Source organism: Strigops habroptila, chromosome 1 (assembly GCF_004027225.2).
Source record: "Strigops habroptila isolate Jane chromosome 1, bStrHab1.2.pri, whole genome shotgun sequence".
In the NCBI taxonomy this organism is placed as follows: Eukaryota; Metazoa; Chordata; class Aves; order Psittaciformes; family Psittacidae; genus Strigops; species Strigops habroptila.
In genome coordinates this window covers 59751324-59770406 of record NC_044277.2, presented here as the reverse complement: position 1 = coordinate 59770406, position 19083 = coordinate 59751324, and positions in this window count along the sequence as shown.

Sequence of the window (19083 nt, the reverse complement as noted above, 5' to 3'; positions counted from 1 at the left end):
GAAGGCAAATTCAGCTAACACTCAAGCTCCAAGTCCCCCTTCACCCCCAAGTGGCTTTGAGAACAAATTGGAGTTTTATTCTATCAAATTTATTCAAAATAATTGGGTTTTCTTTGGTAGCTGTATTTAAAGCATGTTTATTTCACCTGGAAATTAGTGGTCCCAAGGCAAGACTCTTCCAGTCTTCAAAATCTGGGTGTCTGAAGACCTTCCCTCCCAGTGCCAGGAAATACAAGAAATGTTTGATTATTCTCTAGTCTAAATGAAGCAGCAGTGTTATGCCAGTGCCTTGTTTAAAGGTGATGCAGAAGGCTAAAATGAACATTTAAATTACGTCCTTGAGGTATGAGCATTTTGAATATTTTAAGAAGGGAGACTGCATATGACATTCATTTCAGCCAGCTGTAGCCTTTATTCTTTACTTCTTGTACTGTCAGAAGCTAAATCCCAGCAATGCTGCTGATCCAAATTTCTGTTTCACATGTTGGAACCTTGAAATTCAAAGGCAAGCTGCAATGTAAGTGAAACCAAAGCTAACGGCACAAAGATGCGCTGAATGACAAAGATAATAAAACTGAAGGGTGTTCAGATGAAAAATATACATTATATGTGCATGTGTATAAATGTACAGATATTTTAAAACTTGTAACATTCTGCACATTCTCCTTTATCCATTTTACCTTTTGTTTAGCCATTGCCCATTTACTGTGGACATTTTACCATGCAGAACTCACTGGGTTTCAAACCAAGGGAAAGGGATACCTGAAAAAAACCACCAAAAGAAGGTGATCAAGAAAAGGGAGTCCTTATGTGCTCTGAGGCCAAATAGACATACAAAATCTCTAAAGAGGTCTGCGCCACCACTGGAAAATTTCTAGAGGACCACAAAAATGAAGAAGTCTAAGAGTCATCACATCAGATTCTTCACATGAAACCCTCTTACACACACACGCTGTGGAGTTCATCTCAGACATCCATCTCAGGACACCTTTTCAAAAAGATTTAAGGCTGCACTGCTAGAAAGGGAGATCCTAGTGAAATATAACTGCTTTGGGTGACAGATCGAGAGTTTGCTAGAAGTTTGGTAAGGTGATAGATGGTTAGTAGAGTCCATAGAGTACCAATTGAGGTCTTAGGAGGCTTTGGCCCCTTTCTAGGTTTACTTTGTTAGTCATCATGTCACTCCTTTGTGCCTGCGTGGTGCTTTCTGGAAAGCACTGAGATAGAGATGCTGTCGCTATGCCTAACTACCCTCCTGACCCTCCTGCTGCCTTACCTGGGACCATCCACTTGTTTCAGGGGTTGCACTCGCTTTTTCTCTCTGTTGCTTCACCATTCAATATAGTACTAACTCGTGTCGCTTTGCCAGCTATTAGCCAGCATTTTTACTGTGGATGATCTCATGGCTCTGGAGTCCAAGTGAAGAGATGACTGCAGCCAAGAGGACTAGGATCGACAACTGAAAACATCGAAGACGAAAATCATATCTAGTCTCATTAAGACACAGACTGAGCCTGCTCCTAATTTCTGATTCCTCACTGAAAGCCAAGCACCTCCAGAAGAACCGGTTTTGCTGAAGAGCAGCAATTTCATGTGGTTATCTTGCAGAATGCTCTTTCAGTAATAAGGTGTTTGGTCCAGTATGACATCCAGTCCCAGTTCACAAACCTCTCTAACTTGCCTTTCCCATACGAGAGAAAAGAGATGAGAACATTTTCCTGATCAAAATGTGGTGTCTTTCCAGGCAACAAAGCTATTCCAGAGTAAAATGAGGTTTTATTTATGCACACAGTCTAGAAGGATTGACGCAAAGGGAATTTTCTAGTCCAGGGGACAAATAATATGAGTTATATTTCTTATCATCACAGCAAATGAAATTAATACCTAATATTTCTTCTGCCTAACAAAGTAAGTAATTAGCAGTGCCATAGTCAAGGGAACATGCAGGTAAATGGAGCAATAATTGGGGTGATACAACATTTGCCCACTTCTCAGATGAGGGATAAGGAGCAGGCCCGCAAGTGAACCCACATTTTATTTACTGCTACACCACTGGTAATTAGACAGCTTGCCATAATGGATTAGCAGCAACCAGTGACACCCGTTATCCCTGGCAGACAGAGCAGTGCATGCTGCAGAAGAGGCTGTTAAAGGCCAAGAAACACAAGTGTGTAAAAGATAAGAATAGCAAGTGCCCTCCCCACGTCAGGCTGACTGGGAGTTGAAAGCAAGCAAGAAAATCAATCTTTAAATATGCCAGTTAATTTTAATGACATTGAGGTTTTACTGACAAGTCTGAAGTATTTTAAGTAATGTCAGAATTATCTTACTTGGGAGAAAACTGACTTTTTATGATCTTTTTTTCATGTATAAGCTGCATTACTGTTTTATGAGGGAAGCCTGTCAATTTGCCTGCTTTGAACAGAACACCTCTGCAGAGATGTAACCATTGCACTATATACTCTGCTCCATCACCAGTGGAAGAAAGAATGTTGGGAAGGATTGGTGTGGGCTATGCCCACAGTGCTCTGCTGTCCACATAACCTCACTGCCAGCCTGGAGCCAGGCTGATCGACACCAGCTCTGCACCCCTGGGGCAATCCCTCTGGCAAGGCAAGGCGACCTTTCACGGAGACCTGCTCCATTGGTACTGTCTTTCCCAAGTGTGAGGCTAGCCTTGCATAGGGTTGCTCAGAGAGCCCCTCTCTCTCCAAGACAGCATGAGCATCACCACAGCAAGTATGGAGCTCTGAATCATCCCAGGGAAAGGAGAGAAGGTCTTGGCTTGTTCACTTGATTGACTGATTGATGATCTTCCAGCAAGGGTATAAATATCCTCTCATCTCTGTGTCTTTATCTGGACTGAACACCAAGGAAATACCGACCTCTCCTCCCTGCAGTGCTAAGGGAGCTTTGTACTTCCCAGCTCATATGTCTATCCATTCTCTTCAGGGATAAAAGAGGGCCATAAGATTCAATAGCTCACCATAACTGTGCTACAGGTATTTTAAAAACCATTTTGTTGACATTAACACTGGTTTTATTTCTGAGCAGCCATCAATCAGTCCACAAACACCCCCCACACAATAACACAAAGGTGCACATCTCAGCCCTGCATCAGCAAGATCTAACTCAGCAGTAAAACCCAAAATGCTCCCCAGAGCTGGGGCATTCCCTTTTGGGGTTTTGCTGTCACTGGGCTCTTCCCAAGACCAATGGCATCATCTTCTTGTCTTCCTCAGACACTTTGTACCAGCACATCTTGCTCTTGCTACTTCTCTGGCCCTGTTTCAGAGCCCTTGGTCACATTTCTACCTGCTTCTCCAGCTCTGCATCGTGGTTAGTACAGGTGATTGTGGAGAGAGCTGTGACTGTTCCTTTCCACACCTCATTTCCCTGTGTTATGAAGGAACTTCTCCTGTACAGTGCTTAGCCGCTGCCGGTCCCTGGTCACACGTATTAGGCCATGGCCCGAGTAGTGATTTAACCTTTAGGTAATCACCATAGGATTTCATCCAGTGGTTTTAACAGCAAGCCAGTCCTCCATTAAAATGCTATTGCCTTTTAAGAGCAATCTCTATAAAACCCTTCTGGGTTCACCCCTATTAAGTTCAATGTTTTTTTCCATTGGGCACAGCCCACCTCTGGTCTCAGGTGGAGGCTCTTCCCCTCTACTACTCTCTCCTTCACTACTTTCTGCCGTATGGCAGCAGTGAGAGCGCAACTTGGGGAGGCACCCAGCAGGACACCATCTCCTAGCAGGAAAAAACCCCTTCCCCCCACTGGCGGGCCTCCCTCCCACCCCTATTCCCCACTGCCAATCGCTGTATCCTGCTTAATGGTATTACAGCCATGAAATATGATTTTCTTCCAGTTGGGAATAGGAATTTTGCCATGTTTTGCTGAGCAGCACATTTAATATAAATAATTCCTACTGCTCGCAGGCTCCCACTTTTATGTAAAGGTTTATGCTGAGCCCACAGCAAAGAATTTTAGGGAAAGGCTATTCATTAAGACCCTGCCTTACTTGTCTGTCACTTCCAGAGATCCCCTACCGGCAGAAGGGGTCATGTAATGTCTTATTTATATCAAGCCTTCCAGTAATTAATTTTCTCCACACCATTTTAGCACACACCTGGTTTTTTTCCTCATTTCTCTATTTGTGGTGCTTTTTGATTTTTTTTTCCCCACCCCAAGTTGCTTGTTCTGATGCTAGCATGAGACATCCAACCTTTTAAAGAAATCATTCATTTTTTTAAAGGTTGAACATGTCACGGTAAGTTGGTGCACCTAATATTAAATCCCAGCTGTTTCTTTCGAAGTTCTTGAACATTGGGGAACTTGCAGAGGCACTCATGAGCTCTGTGACCCTGGCACAGAGGGTCGACGTGGCATGCAAAACCACTGATGGAAACCACTGAGAAGCACAGACGTGTTCGAAATAAGGACGGAATCCTCTTGTGTACCTCAGCCTACAGTCGAAAGATCACATACAGGATGCGGAAATAAGCTATTACTGTTTTGCTGCTTACCGTTCGCTCCACAGGAGCTGTTCGTAGGAGTCCTTGTCACAAATAAACCATCACAGCATCATCTTCACTGGTAGTCTTGGCACAGGCACCAACCGCTGTCCCATCACCCAGGCAGCACTGCTACGAGCAGTTAACCAGAGCACCCTAGCCAGGTGAAGATAGATAGGCTCAAGCATTAGCGATGAGCTTTTTCCATCCTCTATGCAACATCTGTCACTTGGGTTTGTGTGAGCTCCACAGCCGTAAGTGCCAATTTCTGTGGCTGGTGCTTCCCAACCAGCCTTGTAAGTAGAGCAAGAGTGGAAATAGAGGAAGAAAACATTACAGAAAGAGATGAAGGAGTTAAAAAAGGGCAGGAAGATGACACACACTGAGCAGGACTGCTGCCTGTGAGCACACAGGGGCTGGCAGCAGTGGGGAGGCCATTGGAAACAGTCACCTGCAAAACGTACCTCCTGCGCTGGCACTGGGCTCGGTGGAGCTGCCGAAGAACGTGTTTTCCTGTCTCTGAGCTTCCAGCCCAGCCCAGCCCCCAGCAGAGCAGTTTAACAAGCCGGCGTGGTTGGCGTGAGCAGTCAGCATTGGCCCTGAGGTGCCACCTCATGGTTTTGAAATGCCACATCCTGAGAGGCCTCTCCTGGGAGCTCCAGGAAATAACCGAGTATCTCCGTAACCAAAGGCAGGTACGTGTTAGTGTTTTACAGCTGGCCGACAGAATACAACGGATCAGGACTAACTCAAAGTGCTTTTCTAAGAAGCTGCAAGAAAAAGAATGTAGCAGGCCGGCTTTAGGACTTGGATGGGTGCACAGGTTCAAAGAAGACAAATGGAGAGTCAGGACAACAGTGGGTGATGGAAGAAAGTTTAATGCTCAGCCTATAAAGCCTAAGCAGCAGCAAGGAGCAGATGGAATTGAGAAGGAAAGTGGAAATGGGAAGTGCTCTGAAAATCCTCAAGAAGAGACGGCTTGCAGGATAAGGCATCCTGACAGATATGAAAAATAATGGGGAAGCAGCCTTACTGCAAAAGCCAGGGGTGCAAGGGCAGGGAGGAAACTTCATCGTGTATTTACACAGAAGAGCTGATATGTTACAGACCATGTGCAGACATGATTTTAAAAAGTAGCCGGCGATTCTGGGTGCCACATGGAAGAGCTGACAGCCTGAGACACCTTCAAGCAATTCGACTGTTTCAGTTTTGGAAAATGAGACACCCTTAAGGCCTCTCAGGTTTAATGTGCATACCTCCCCCCCTTCAAATTGCTAGAACCAGAGCCAGCCTAATGCTGTTTTCCTAAAGACCTTGATCCTCATTTCTGAAGTAAGTAGCCCAAGAGCAAGCCGTGGCTTGTAGTGGTCTGTGTCTGCACACAACACCCAGCCAGGCTCCACACGGACCCGTGGACACTGCCGTACCCTTATTCTCATCACAGGCAACTCTCCTGAGGTGCCGGAGGCAGTGAAGACCAGGCTTTATCAGTGCCCTGCTGCTCTCACAGAGCTATTCCTTGCTCATTCGCTTTAAACTTTCCCTTCACAACCCTGTTAAAAGCTCCCTGATTCTTCCACAAACTTCTATCAGCATAGTCCATGCAGCAGTGAACATGCAGATAAACCTGCATGAACCACATCCTGGTGCAGATATCCCCATCTCTCTGCAGCTGGTAAGTGTGCACACACATGTGCTTTCTGTGCCTCACACAGGGGTCAGCAGCCACAGCTCTGCAGGCTCCCGTCAAGACCAGCCTCCAAACACTGGCCCCCACAGAAGCCATGCTGCTCCATGGTTAATCTAAGCAGGCCCACAAAGGCCAACAAGCTGTAGTTTGTTAACATTTAACCTTGGTTAAGACTTGAGCTTGGGCTACTTTCAGCTGCCCCAGGATGATTGATAAAAGACCCTGCGTGGCATCATTAATCTGGGGGGCAGTGCAAGCTGTACGGGTTCCCATGTGCACATATGGAAGAGCTTCAGAGTGTCAGATCCAATACTCAGCTGCTGTATCAGCAAAGGTGTAACGAAATTCACGTTATTGCTCCTTGAATAGCTTAGATTTAAGATTGCGTAGAAGAGGACTCAGGTCTCGGGACCGCTATTTGGTTAAAAACTTGGAGAAGTAATTTTCCCGCTTGTGCTATTAAGCATGTGGTTTTCTTTATTTTGAGATCTTGCTTTGCCTGGGTATACGTACATCCATATATCTCACAGCGCTTGTATGGAAACCATACACAATAACAAAATAGCCTTATGTACTGTTAAGGCTGGTTTTAAAATTTACAGGGTACAACCCTCTTTCTTTTTTTTTTTTCCTTTTTTGTTGAAAAGAAAAATTTTAAAACAGTTCCACATAGTTAATGTAGTGTTTGGCCTTCCATTAAAAAGATACTATTAAACCAGTCACAAAAACACTAGCAAGTGAGTAAATGTTTAAACCACAAATCTCCCTGAACTCCTATGGGAAGGAAGGGGGTGGGGGGCTCTACCAGTTCCAAAATGGCAAGATCATATATCAGAGGTGAATAATAATGTGCAAAAAACATGTTTCAAGGAATAGCACAAGCTAGGAGGGGTGGGAGACAAAGTACTTTAAGGGATGAAAAAGCTTAAATCCAGGAAAGATGGAGATTCTAGAAGTGTAGAGGTGACTGGTTTGCTAAAGGAGGGGAGGGAGAGAGGTGAAGGGGAGTGAGGGAGAGAAAGACAAGCAAGAAAAGCAAGAAAAGCAAAGCAAGAGAGAAAGACAGAAAGACAGAAAGAAAGACAAAGAAAGAAAGACAAAAAGCAAGCAAGCAAGAAAGAAAAAAAGAAAGAGAAAGAAAAGTGAAAAAAAGAAAGACAGAAAAGTGAAAAATAAAAAAGATAAAGGAAAAGCAAAAAAGAAAAAAACCCGAATAGAATAAAAAAGAGAGTAAGAAAAGAAAGAAGGGGACTGAATGGGAGCAAAGTAGCAGGGTGAAAACTGCCCTGGCGGTAGCAATGCAAATGAGGCCTCACTGAACCAGCGTGCACGAAGCACGACTGTATATTCCATACATGAGACAGTTAAAAATTTGAACATAAGGTAGCATTTCCTTTATCATATCCCATAAAAATAGCAATTTGCTAAAGCCCTTGTAGCACAGTATGGAAGGTGGTGTATTTTACTGATAATGTAGAGATGACAGATAGTCCTATACTAGGAGGTTTCAATGGTGTCTTGCTGTATAGCATAATAAATTGTGAGGAGCAGAGACAGAGGACAGTGCAGGCACTGCTCCACCTCCAGTAGCCAAATAATTCAGCCCCGGCTCAGTAATTATGCTGTGTGAAAATATGGGATTAATTAGACTGGTACACTAACACACTGTAGTCTCATTAAAGGCTGAACAGCATTTTCATAGATACTGCCACTTGAACAGGGCTGCTGCTAATGTGAAAAGACAAAGTCTCCTCTTTTCACACTCCTTGCGTATTATCTTACTTAAGGCCACTTAAGCAAACTTCCAAAGGCAGCCTGGCAGAAAGCCCTTTGTGGGATTTATTTTGTTATTTTACCTGTGTGCCAGGGAAGCAGGGGAAAAAAAAGAAGGGGAAATGCTAACATTAACAATAACCACAAATTCTCCCTTTGCACCAACCAGACTTGCTTCTTTCCTTCCTTTATTTTCCCCTCTCACTCTTTTGGGGAGGGAAACATGGGGGATGGGGTGTGTGATAAAGGGGAGGGATGTCTCAGTGAGGATGAAAGTTGCCCCCATTGCAAGCCTCAACTGCTTGATTTCAATTTAAGAGGTCAGCCTCTCTGAGGGATTTGCTCAGCCTGACGGGGGGTGTAGGAGCCCCACACCAGTGTCGCAGCCCGATAGAGGAGTGCTAGGGTAAGACCTGTGTCTTTTGAACTGAGAGGTGATTAGTGAACCAAAAGACATAATTTATGCTAAATAGTTACTATTTGACAATCTTTCTTTCATCTGCAGAGAAAACCCTCCTCATGGTTACTCTAAGCCACCAAAAAGGTGGCTATACTCACAATTAAATCTCTGTGGTTTCTTACAAACCACATGGAAAAAAAAATCTGATGTAGGACGATGGCTTTGCAGACAATAAAACCACCTCCCTCAGAATCCAGCACCTGAGAGAAAACTGGTTTTGGAAAGGAAGGACAGCTGTAACGCAGGCTCTGTTAAACAAGCAGAGCTCCTCCATCAGCTCCCCATGCTGCAGACACCTCATGGGTTAACACCAGCCAGGCAATGGGGCACTGGCATCCCCCGGGCTCCCTGCCCCCCTCTGTGCCAATCTGTGGCTTTGGCTTTGCATGGGGTTGCTTGCTGAAGCTGGAGGGAGGTGGGAATAGGGGCTGGCATCATCCAGCAGCTCCCGATGGGGAGCAAGTTTGGTCCTTGTGTTCTTTAATTCTGGGTAAATGGTGGGGATATAGTCCGCTGTGTGGGGAGCAGACTGCCACAGGGGTGTTAATATATAAAACTTGTCCTTTAAAATTAACAGGCCTCTGTAAAGACCTGCTTCACCCTGCTCTCAGGAGAGCTATTAGAGCAGAGAGAGACTTTGCAACATACATAGGAAGGAAGAGGTGGGGGGAGAGGCAGAAGAGGAGCCAGCGTATCTTGATGACAGACAATAATAGAGGTATCTGTGCAGAAATACTGTGGGCTTGGAGATGCCTTTGAAATAGGCAACTGTAATATTCAAGTCAGAGAAATAACTGGCATTGAATAGACTGAAACCTGCTTTGTGGCTTAACAAAAGTGGGCAATAGAGAGAGGCTGACATGAAACAAGTCAGTTTGCAGCAGGCTCTAAGGTTAGCATCATTAGCAAAGGGGAAAAATGATTAGCAGTAAAAAGCGAGACATTAAAAAGAGATTTAAAAGGAGAGCTAGAGGGAGCTAGGGGATGGGGGGTGCTTTATTTGTACCTGAGGAAAATAAAAGAGATTCCTCCCAGACACATTTGAATTCTCTCTGCTGCGTCTGCACACAGAAGTTTTATGAATATTTACCTTTTGCATAGTTTGGGGAAGGGTAAATTCTTTGGCACTGGTATTGAAATCTGAAAACAGTTTCTCCTGTCCATTTGCAAATTGCTCATATGAAATCAAAGGCCAAGAGCATCCCAAACAATGTCCCTCCTGCAGCTAAGTGTTTTTTCACTCATCTGTTGAAATGTAGAGTGATCCACTTCCAGGATTGTTGGACCTTTGTTGGTCTGGGTTAGGTTTGTCAGATCCAGCTATAGCTTGGTTAGTTTGGAAACACTCAGTAGGACTTCAGCTCTCGAGTGACAGTGTCACTTTAAATAAATAGTATTTAGACTCCAAAGTCTTGTAAGCTCTTTTGAAACTGTTACCTCCTGACTCACTGCAGTGAGTACTTTAGGGCCTTCATCCTGAGATGGGGACAGAATGCAGCCATCAAGGTCTTTACACTCACAGGATACACAGTCACACTAACAGTGTTAGTGGCGTTATCCTGAGGACAGGGAGGAGATATTTAGTTTCCGGTGTGTCAGGAGGCTTTTGAAATACATCTTCCATACCATGAGCATACTCACATCACACCACCTTCACCGAGGTTGGTATAAAGGAGCAGAGCGGCCATGGAGGGGCTCGTGTCGCGCAACCACCCGTATGCTGCTGCTCTGCAGTGACATGTCTCGGTGGCATGTCGAGAGTCTTCATTCACCACACCAGCATGAGCCTTTGGAGGCTACAGGTAAAATACTAATGGAAGGAAATATGGAAATGCAATTTCGACACACCGGCGAAAGAAAATGAGTGCTGATTATGAGAGCTGTCAGCTCCATCCTTCTCTCATCTCGTTGTGTCTATGTGAATAGAGAAATCTAATTAAAACTGCCTGAGCGCATTCAGGAACCCAAAGGGGAACATATTGATCTGCAGATAAGGTCAGATACAGGCCCTCCAGTTTTGGAGTGGGGGGGAACTTCACATGTGTACGAATGAGGGAACGAGTAACTCCAAAGCTGGCCAAAAGAGGACCCTCTCATGTTCTTTCTCTTAAGAAATACCTTTCAAAAGTTAGATAACAAAACCCAGCTGCTTGAACATCTATAGACAGCACACCTCTGGGCAAACCTGAAAAGCAGTGTCCTTCAAAGAGCCTCTTACAAGCGGAGATGGGAGGAAACAAAAATGACAAGGACTTTGGCTGACCACAGCCTGGCAGGGTCATGAAGGGTGTCCTTGCTCCCTGGGAAAGGGCCACTGGTGGACCTGAGCTCACATCTGTGGGGAGCAAAGAGGGAGCTGATCACCAGGTAAGCTAGAAGGAGTTTAGTCAGAAGAGTCAAGAATATAATTTACCTGAATGTTAAGATTTTCCCCGACTTCTTCATCAAACTTCTTCATCTCCTGAGAGTGTTCAGACTAAAAAGTTACTAAAATACCATTTTTCCTCTGTGTCCCTTGTTATGTTTGCATTTCATCTCAAGGCCCATAGCTGTTACTTCAAGAAATAGGCTTTTGACTGGAATAATGACAATTTGGAGGCCACCGTTTTGCTCTGTTGCGGATCTATGCCTTTTTCTGATATACATGAATTCAAAGGCTGGTGCTTAGATCTCAGACAGGATAAAGCCAATGTTTGCTTCAGAAGGATTTTCTTTGGGAAGAGTACATTTTTTGTAATCGCAGAATGACTTATTGCTCTGGGGTTATAAAGCGAATTTTATATTTAAAAAGCTCTCTGTGAGATATGTGCTCCTTTTACTCAACTCAGCTAAGCAAAACACAGAGAGGGAGAGGGAGAGAGAGAGAGAAAGGGAGAGAAAATGAATTAGCTTGAACTTTTGCTGAGATAAATATGGCCTGATCTTTTAAGTTTGGTTCATGCAAGCGATCGCACTGAAATCAGTGGGGTTTCACCCACGTACTTGGAAGCAGACGTTGGCCCCATATGGCTTAGCAATAAAAAAACGTTTCCAATACATCAACTAAATTTTTCCGTAGTTAGAGATGAGACTCAGTGAAGTACCTGCCTCACCCGGCTCTCCACAGCTCCCTCCTAAGTCAAGCGTTTTGTGGCGGTGTCAGGACCGGGTGCCCTGTGCACCTTGTCCCTCTTCCTGGACACACCAAACCCCGCCATCCGCTGATGCTTTTGGCAGGGCCTGCAGGAGCCCCTGAAGCGATGCTGGCTGTGGTGGCTGTGTACACCAAGCTGAAGGTAAACCGAGTCACCGGCGCACTCACCTGACCCAGTCGGCAATGGGAGACCATCATGTGGGGGAAATACTTCCACTCAGAGCACTGGTCCAGAAATGGCAATGTTGACTTAATGTATGCAAAGCAGCGAGGGACAAACTGGTCCCTCGTCTGCCTGAAATTGTGTTGAACTGAGAGAAAGGGAGAGAGTGTGAGCGAGGGTGCACTCGTTTGTGCGAGCAGGGTGGGAGCGTGCCTCCCTCTGCCCTTGCCCCCATTTCTTTGCAGGGGCTCCAGATCATCTGCTGTTCACAGGCTTTGGAAAACTAGTGGGAAAACCGAAGCCTGGTTGTGACTAGAAGCTAATGTAGTCTACATGCAGCAGACATCTAATATGATGTTATTTATTCCCATAGATCTGTTTATTTTGTTTTCAATTTACCAAACCCTGTGACACATTCCCAAAGGTGCCTTGTTGTACAATACGTTGCACACAGTAAGATCTTCAGCCTAATTCACTCTTTGTTTTGTTTCAGTTCAGCTGCATGAGGGCACAAATGCGTCTGTGTTATATCTTCTCCTGTGACTGATGTTGCAGACTATTGCCATAGGGTTTTGTGAAATGGGATCTTAGTTAATCTAGGGCATTGTCTTTGTAGTGCTGAATTCTTATTTGCAAACATAATGTTCTGGCATTGATGCAACAGAGGAACATTAGTGATTTTTTTTTGTTTGTTTAGAATAGACTGTATGTATGTGTTTTTAATAAACTTCTATTCTAAAGCTTTTTCTCCCTATTCTGCATTTGATCTGAGACATTTATAACACATTGCATCATGTCACATTCATGTCTTTAGCCAGTCGGGCCAAATATTCATAAAACCCATGTGCCCAAACAGAAAATGTACAATGCTAAGGAGAAAACTACCTGATATTTTCTATTTCTGTATTTTTTGCTTTCCACAGGAAGGCAATTCAAGCCTTTAAACAGACAGACAGACACATACAGAAAAGATTTTGAAAAAATTGTCTGTCCATAGCCTGTTCTCAGCCTGGAAGGATGGTATCACTTAGAAATAGATGGCTTTTCTTTTCACTTCGTTGAAAGCTCTCCTGTTTTCATTTTTCTTTTATTCCAGGAACATGTTGTTATTTTGTATACTGAGGACCTGGCCTGAGGAGCTGGTGCAGAATCAGGAATTCCAAATCAGATGACATTATAAAAGTGTGCTGCAGACAAATTTCAACGTAAACAGGATCTGGAAGAGGTTTGATGAGATTGTGAAAAAATGAAGATGGGATGTAGATTCATTAATAAAACAGCCTGTGGCTAGTGAATGCAGAGCCTGATTGATCACAATTACTGCAGTTCATAACTGGAAAACCAGACATCAGAGGACATGCACAAGGTAAAGCTGCTCTGACAACAGAACTGAGCCTCATGTATTTACTGGGTGGCAACTACAGAAACCCAGCTCTTGCTTGTGATGGGTATGTTTCCATAACAGCATTTAAAGTGGTTTAATTTTCACTTCAGCAAGCTTTCAGACTGATTATCTAAAGGGCTTTCTTAGGAACCTGCTTGGATGAAGAAAACAGATCTCCCACACGTGCCTCCCAATGTGCACATGTTGGTGTCTGGCACAGCAGAACCGGGCCCTTCACTTTGAATTAACGCCGACAGTGCGCCGCACAGGCAGATGACTCCCCATCACCAGCTATTACTGCTCTGAGATGTGCTCATCCCCTTTGCAGTGCAGACAAAACAGGCCCCGTGAGCTGCCACTTGCCCGATGGGTAGGCTCTCTGCTGCATGGCTGGGTACCTGCATTTAGTGAGCAACCGGGGCTGGCAGGTCAATTAAGGATCTCCTGGTAGGAACACTCAAAGCCTAGCTGTCCCTGTTGTGCAAGCTCCTATACACCCAGTAGAGCATTGTTGCAGTATTGTTGCCTGTATGTTTAACATCCGCAAGAGCTCCTTGCTTCATATACAGAAATGGAAATTGGCTGTTACGTATCAGCAGCAGAAACCTCCACAGCTAAAAGGAACAGTCAGGGGCCTGGAGGAAAGATGGGGCACAGCAGAGCGGACAAAGAAATGTTCTTTCCTGCCCAGTGCCCACATCAGCCCCTGGAATCTGGTTTGTGGGTATGGTGAGCACACTCACAGTGAAAGACACCAAAGGCCATGATGAAGCATTAAAAGGGCAGTATGATGGTCACATACCAGGGACATCTCCGCATTTACCAAAGTCTAAGAGTTTTGGAAAGATACTGTCTATGTTAGCTCAGATGAGGTCTCCCAAACAGTTGGAGATCTTTGTCTGTAATCTGTAGCTTCCCATCTGTGAAAGAGGAAAAATATTTCCTCATGATACTTTAGTGGGCCCAAAGGGGGACAAAGCTGTGATGGGTTGGGAAGCACTTAGTTACCCAAGTGATAAGTAGTAGAAGAAATGTCCATAGAAAATGGACAGGCTTCTGGAGCAGGCTTTCAACAGTAAACCAGGCACGGGGCCACCCACTAAACCACCAAGACAAACTATTGACAAGCTGCATGTTGAGTGAGGTCCAGCACCCCCCCCCGTGGCATGGCAGAGTGCAGGGAAGGACACCGGGGTGCAGCCAGGCACCCACACTACAGCCAAACCATGGCTATGGTGCTCGGGCAGGAGCCTCACTTGTGCTGCTGAGGTGCACAAGTGGAGCGTAGAGGCTCTCCCAGCTCTCTCAGAATTTCTCCCATGGATCCAAACTCCCAGTTACTGCAGAGAAATGTACCTCCTAAAAATTCCTGCTTCCATTTGCTCTAAAATACCCGCAGCACCTGCTGTCCCTGAATTTTATCATCATAGTTCGCATATGGATTTAAGGCAGAAGCCTGAGCAGAAACACCCCAGACAGCGCCTAGCCTCTCTGAGCCAAAGCAAGGCAGCCATCCTGGTGTTTTGGATATATCCCTCTAGGTTTCTCTTCACCTGCCATCCCCACCAGGCTGCTGCCAGCCAACAGTTCCATCGCCTTCTGTTCAATGTGCCACAGCAGCCTCAGCCCCTCTGCTGCCCTGGCAAGAGCAGGCAGTGGGCTTGGGGCATATACTTTTCTATCTGGGTCCCCAGGAGCAACACAACCTCAGGCTTCCCTTTGCTGCCTCCTTCTTAACCTTGAATTAAAGAAGAAATCAGCCGAATGATCTGCTCTTCAAATTCATTGGCAATGCTTACAGACTGCGAGCAAAATGAGGAGAAGAAGAAAGAGCAAGGCCGAGATGATGGCCAGATGTCCCTAGCAAGGGAAAAGTCATCCTGGAGCTGGGCATCTGGATTTCACAGTCACCAAACACCAGCAGTCACCGCCATATGCTGAGCAGAAAACACAAACCTGTTCCACACCCCCAGTGACAGAGGAACACATTGGCAGATTGAAGAAGCTTAGCAGGATTTGGGAGAAAGTCCTGAAACTCTCTCAGCATAAGACATCCACTAGCAAAGACCTTATTTGCAACAGAAATGAATCCTTTCCTTCCCCTGGTGGCCCTCTGTCCTACCTGGATGAGATGTGCCTCCTCTTGAGGGAATTTGGAGGTGTTAGAAGCCCATTCCTGACCTGGGGCCACCTGCAGTGCTGCACTTGCTATGGCCAGATCTTCAAACCAGCCGCTGTCCCACATGGCACAGCAGGATCGGCTGAACGCAGCTGCCAAATTGCTTGTCTGTGCCCTATGCTCTGGTAGAGAGGGACGGGAGAAGGGAGAGAGAAAGGGAGCTGGATTTGGGTTGTGGGTGTGTGCTGGAAAGGCAGGTTTTGTCTTCACGTTTTGTCTGCTCCTTGTCTCTCAGCTCTTTTGTGCGTGGCTTTGTTATGTGTGAGCAATCATTGCGTTCGGTTCCTGGTAACTCAGTTCTATTTCTGCTTTCAGGAGCTCCTTATCAAGCTCAGTTCCTAGCAGACTATCAAAGGCTCTGCCTCCTACCCTTAGATTTGCTCCATCTTTTCTTCTCCTTTGTCTGACTGTATGTCCCCTCGTGACACTTAACTTACCCAACCAGCCCTCCCAGGGAGCTGGGTGACTTTCAAAACCTCTCTGTTGATCACTGCACAGAACGTGAAGCTCACAGCTACTCGCATAACAAGGGATGCAACATAGCAGAGGTAACAAACCAGTCACCCCTTCCTCTGTCCTCAGCATATCCAGGTTGGTCACTCCCAAACATGACAAGCTGGTGACAGGAGCCTGTGTGCAGGACCTCCCAGAAGCTGAAGCAGCTGCAATAAGGAATGAGGATCCAAAGCAGTAAAAGTGACCACAGGTTGGAGGAATATGGAAGAAAAGCCATCCCAGAATTAAGCATTGCTGCCCAGGGATTTGATATTCTCACTAATCAGAATCTCCCAGAACCTGATGGTTTTCTGTTAACACTGACCTCCAGGACAGGGCTGTGTGTTAAAACCGGTCATTCAAAGTAGCCTTGATAAATGTATTGCTGCTAGAGGACAAGAATATGTTTTAAACAAGGCCAGGTGTCCTGTTACATTGCAGGACATAATCTTAGGTTGTGTATTGGTCATCTATCACATTTTGATTGCACAAAACATGCTGGACCTACCTGCCTCCCATGGATCCTCCAACACTGCTTTCAAATCCTTGACTGTCATTTAAGAACATCCTAATAGAAAAATGATGGAGCTGCTTTTGTACAAATGGAGTTGGTGGAAGCTATTGGTAAGTGCTCTTCCTAGTCAAAAATTACCTTCTGATGACGGTGAAAATCCCATCATATTCTACCATTTTGAAAAATAAAAGTTTTAAATATTCATTGTGTTCCTTCCCCTGTCCCCCCCGTCCCCCCCCCCAGTTAAAGAAAAGCCTGGCTTCCTTCACTGGGCATATTAAATACCTTATTTAAATAGCTAAAACCAAGTAGCCCTTTAAAGAAGTACCTAACAGAGACAGCCACAGAAGAAATTAGTTAGTCTCTGGCCGAGGGCTTTCTATTAACTTTATTTAATACGTATAAAGGACTCTGTGCTGCTGTCCCTATTAAGGACCCAAGGCAGATTCCACAGTGGACTGTATTTGGTCTTGCATGCCTATTTCCTCCATAGTTTTACTTACCATTCTTACAAAGGATAAACAGACAGGCATGTGCTTACATATTTTGAAGAGCACATTTCCTCATACCATACAAGAGATTTCTTTGAATACCCTTTCATCATTCGCAACAGTGCCCTTGGAAGTTTTAGCAATATTTGTTTCGGATAAGTTTATTTTTGTATGATTGATTGAAATCTCAAGCTGCAATTAAGAAAATTGCAGTGAGAACCATTAAAGGGATAGCGTCATTTTCTCCCCTTTCCACTAAAATGTCAGGTTTCAATGTCACCGCAAGATAACCCAATCGCGTGCTTGTACACCGTTCGCCCGCGCTGGAGTAAGAGTAAAACCGTCTGGAGTACTAATTACAAATGACTAGAAATGATGACACTCAGCAGAAGGAAAATGAAAGGCCCCGGTCGTTATTACTTAACCGCCGAGGTGTATGTGCGCAGTAGTGTGGATTATGGTGAAGCAGTCTATTTAGTAAATACACAAACATCCATCCCCACTTGTAGATTAGCCTCAGTCCCTCCCCCATCTCCCTCTGTCTCTCTGCCCTTTCTTTCTCTCCAATTATAAACCAGCACCAGGTTTTCTCATCAGCCATCTCCATGTCTCCAAATGGCTTTTCAGTGTCAGGCCTATCAGGAAATTAACTCATCACGCAGTGACAGCTGCTAATTTTTTCCCCTTACATGTCAGATGGATCGCCTGCTGAAGCTAATAATGAATCACCAATCCCTGATTAGAAGGTGCTTCCGAAACATATAACTGCCATCTGAGCTAACTTTTTTCTTCATATAAAATGATATCACCCTAGAGGAGTAGAAAACGAATTGTATTCTTCAACAAGATGGAACAGGGGTAGGCTGTTTAAGTGAGCCGTGTGCTATCTTAAATTATGGGCTAATATTGCACAGTAAAATAAGTGAAAACTCACAGCTCTCTTTTATTTTGCCAAACGAATGACCTTTTTTCGGTTACTTAATACTCTCACTAGAACTAAGTTTGTTTCAAATTTCAGGAGTGGTTTTGTCTTCATCCTTCTCTTTTTTATTCTGTTTACAGCATTTGTGCTCAGGAAATCTACTGAGCAAGGAAAGTTGGAAAAAAGCCACGTAAGTTGCTTTCTGAGGCCTGCATCTACCACAAGGCCAGCTCCTTGTGCTGCTCTGCCAAAAACTCCAACTACATCTCTCAATCCCAGTGATTTTCTGAAGGGAACTCACCTGCATTTTAAGCACAGGTTCAGTTCAGGGCTAGCCACAACTTTGAGATGCAGAGATTCCTACAGTGATTATACAAGCTGAAGCCACTGTCCACAAAGATCAGAAACACGTTTCTTCCAGGACTCATAGCTAACATTTCTGGTATTAAAGCAGCATTTATAAATGACAGCAGTGCTTGCAGCAGTATGCGCAATCCACACGTGCATACCTTAGCGCATCAACTATTGGCTCTGGCTCATCTCACTTCCATAGCGAAGTGCAGCTGGTAGTCAGGCAGAATGGTATGTAGCTGTGGGCACTTTGGGTCATGTTGGATTTTGGGTTCTTTTTGTTTTGCTTTTTGTTGTAGGAAATATTTCTCTAAACATAGTTTCCAGCCATCTTCTATCTCCCATTTCTCCCCAAATATGGAGCCTGAATCCAGAGGCCAGGAGACATTGCCCCAGGAGGTGTATATCTGATTCTTACAAAATGAAGGGTGAAACTGCTTGCCAGAAACATCTCTTCTTCCTCTGGTTTTGTTTTCATTTAGGGTTTTTTTTTTTGTTGTTGTTTATTTTTGGTGGTTGTTGATTTTTGTGTTGTTTGTTGAGGTTTTTTCCCTACACACTAGTTCGATGCTTCCTAAACACTTTTTTACCTGTTTGGCATTGTCACAGCATGATCCAACTTTGCTAATGCTAATTCAGAATGGATAACAAAGAGGAAATTAAGCAAATAGCTCTAGCATCATCTCAGAACACCAGAAGGCAACCAACTGACACAGGAATACCACACTCCCAACAACCACTTCCATTACAGCATAGCCCTTGATTTCTCTGGGAGACAAGCAAAGAAAGGTGTTCAAACCAAACAACAAAACAGAGTTTTAGGAGCGAATGGTTGCCTGGGCTATACACCTTCCTTGATCTATTGCACAAGTTCTTATACTATGCTCTGATGGTGGACACTACCCATGGCAAAGAGCTCCTGTCGCCCTTGAGCCTGCCCCCCGAGATGCCATGTGTGCCTCACCAGCACTGTGCACGGCCATCCTGGGAATGCAGGTCCTTTTCAGG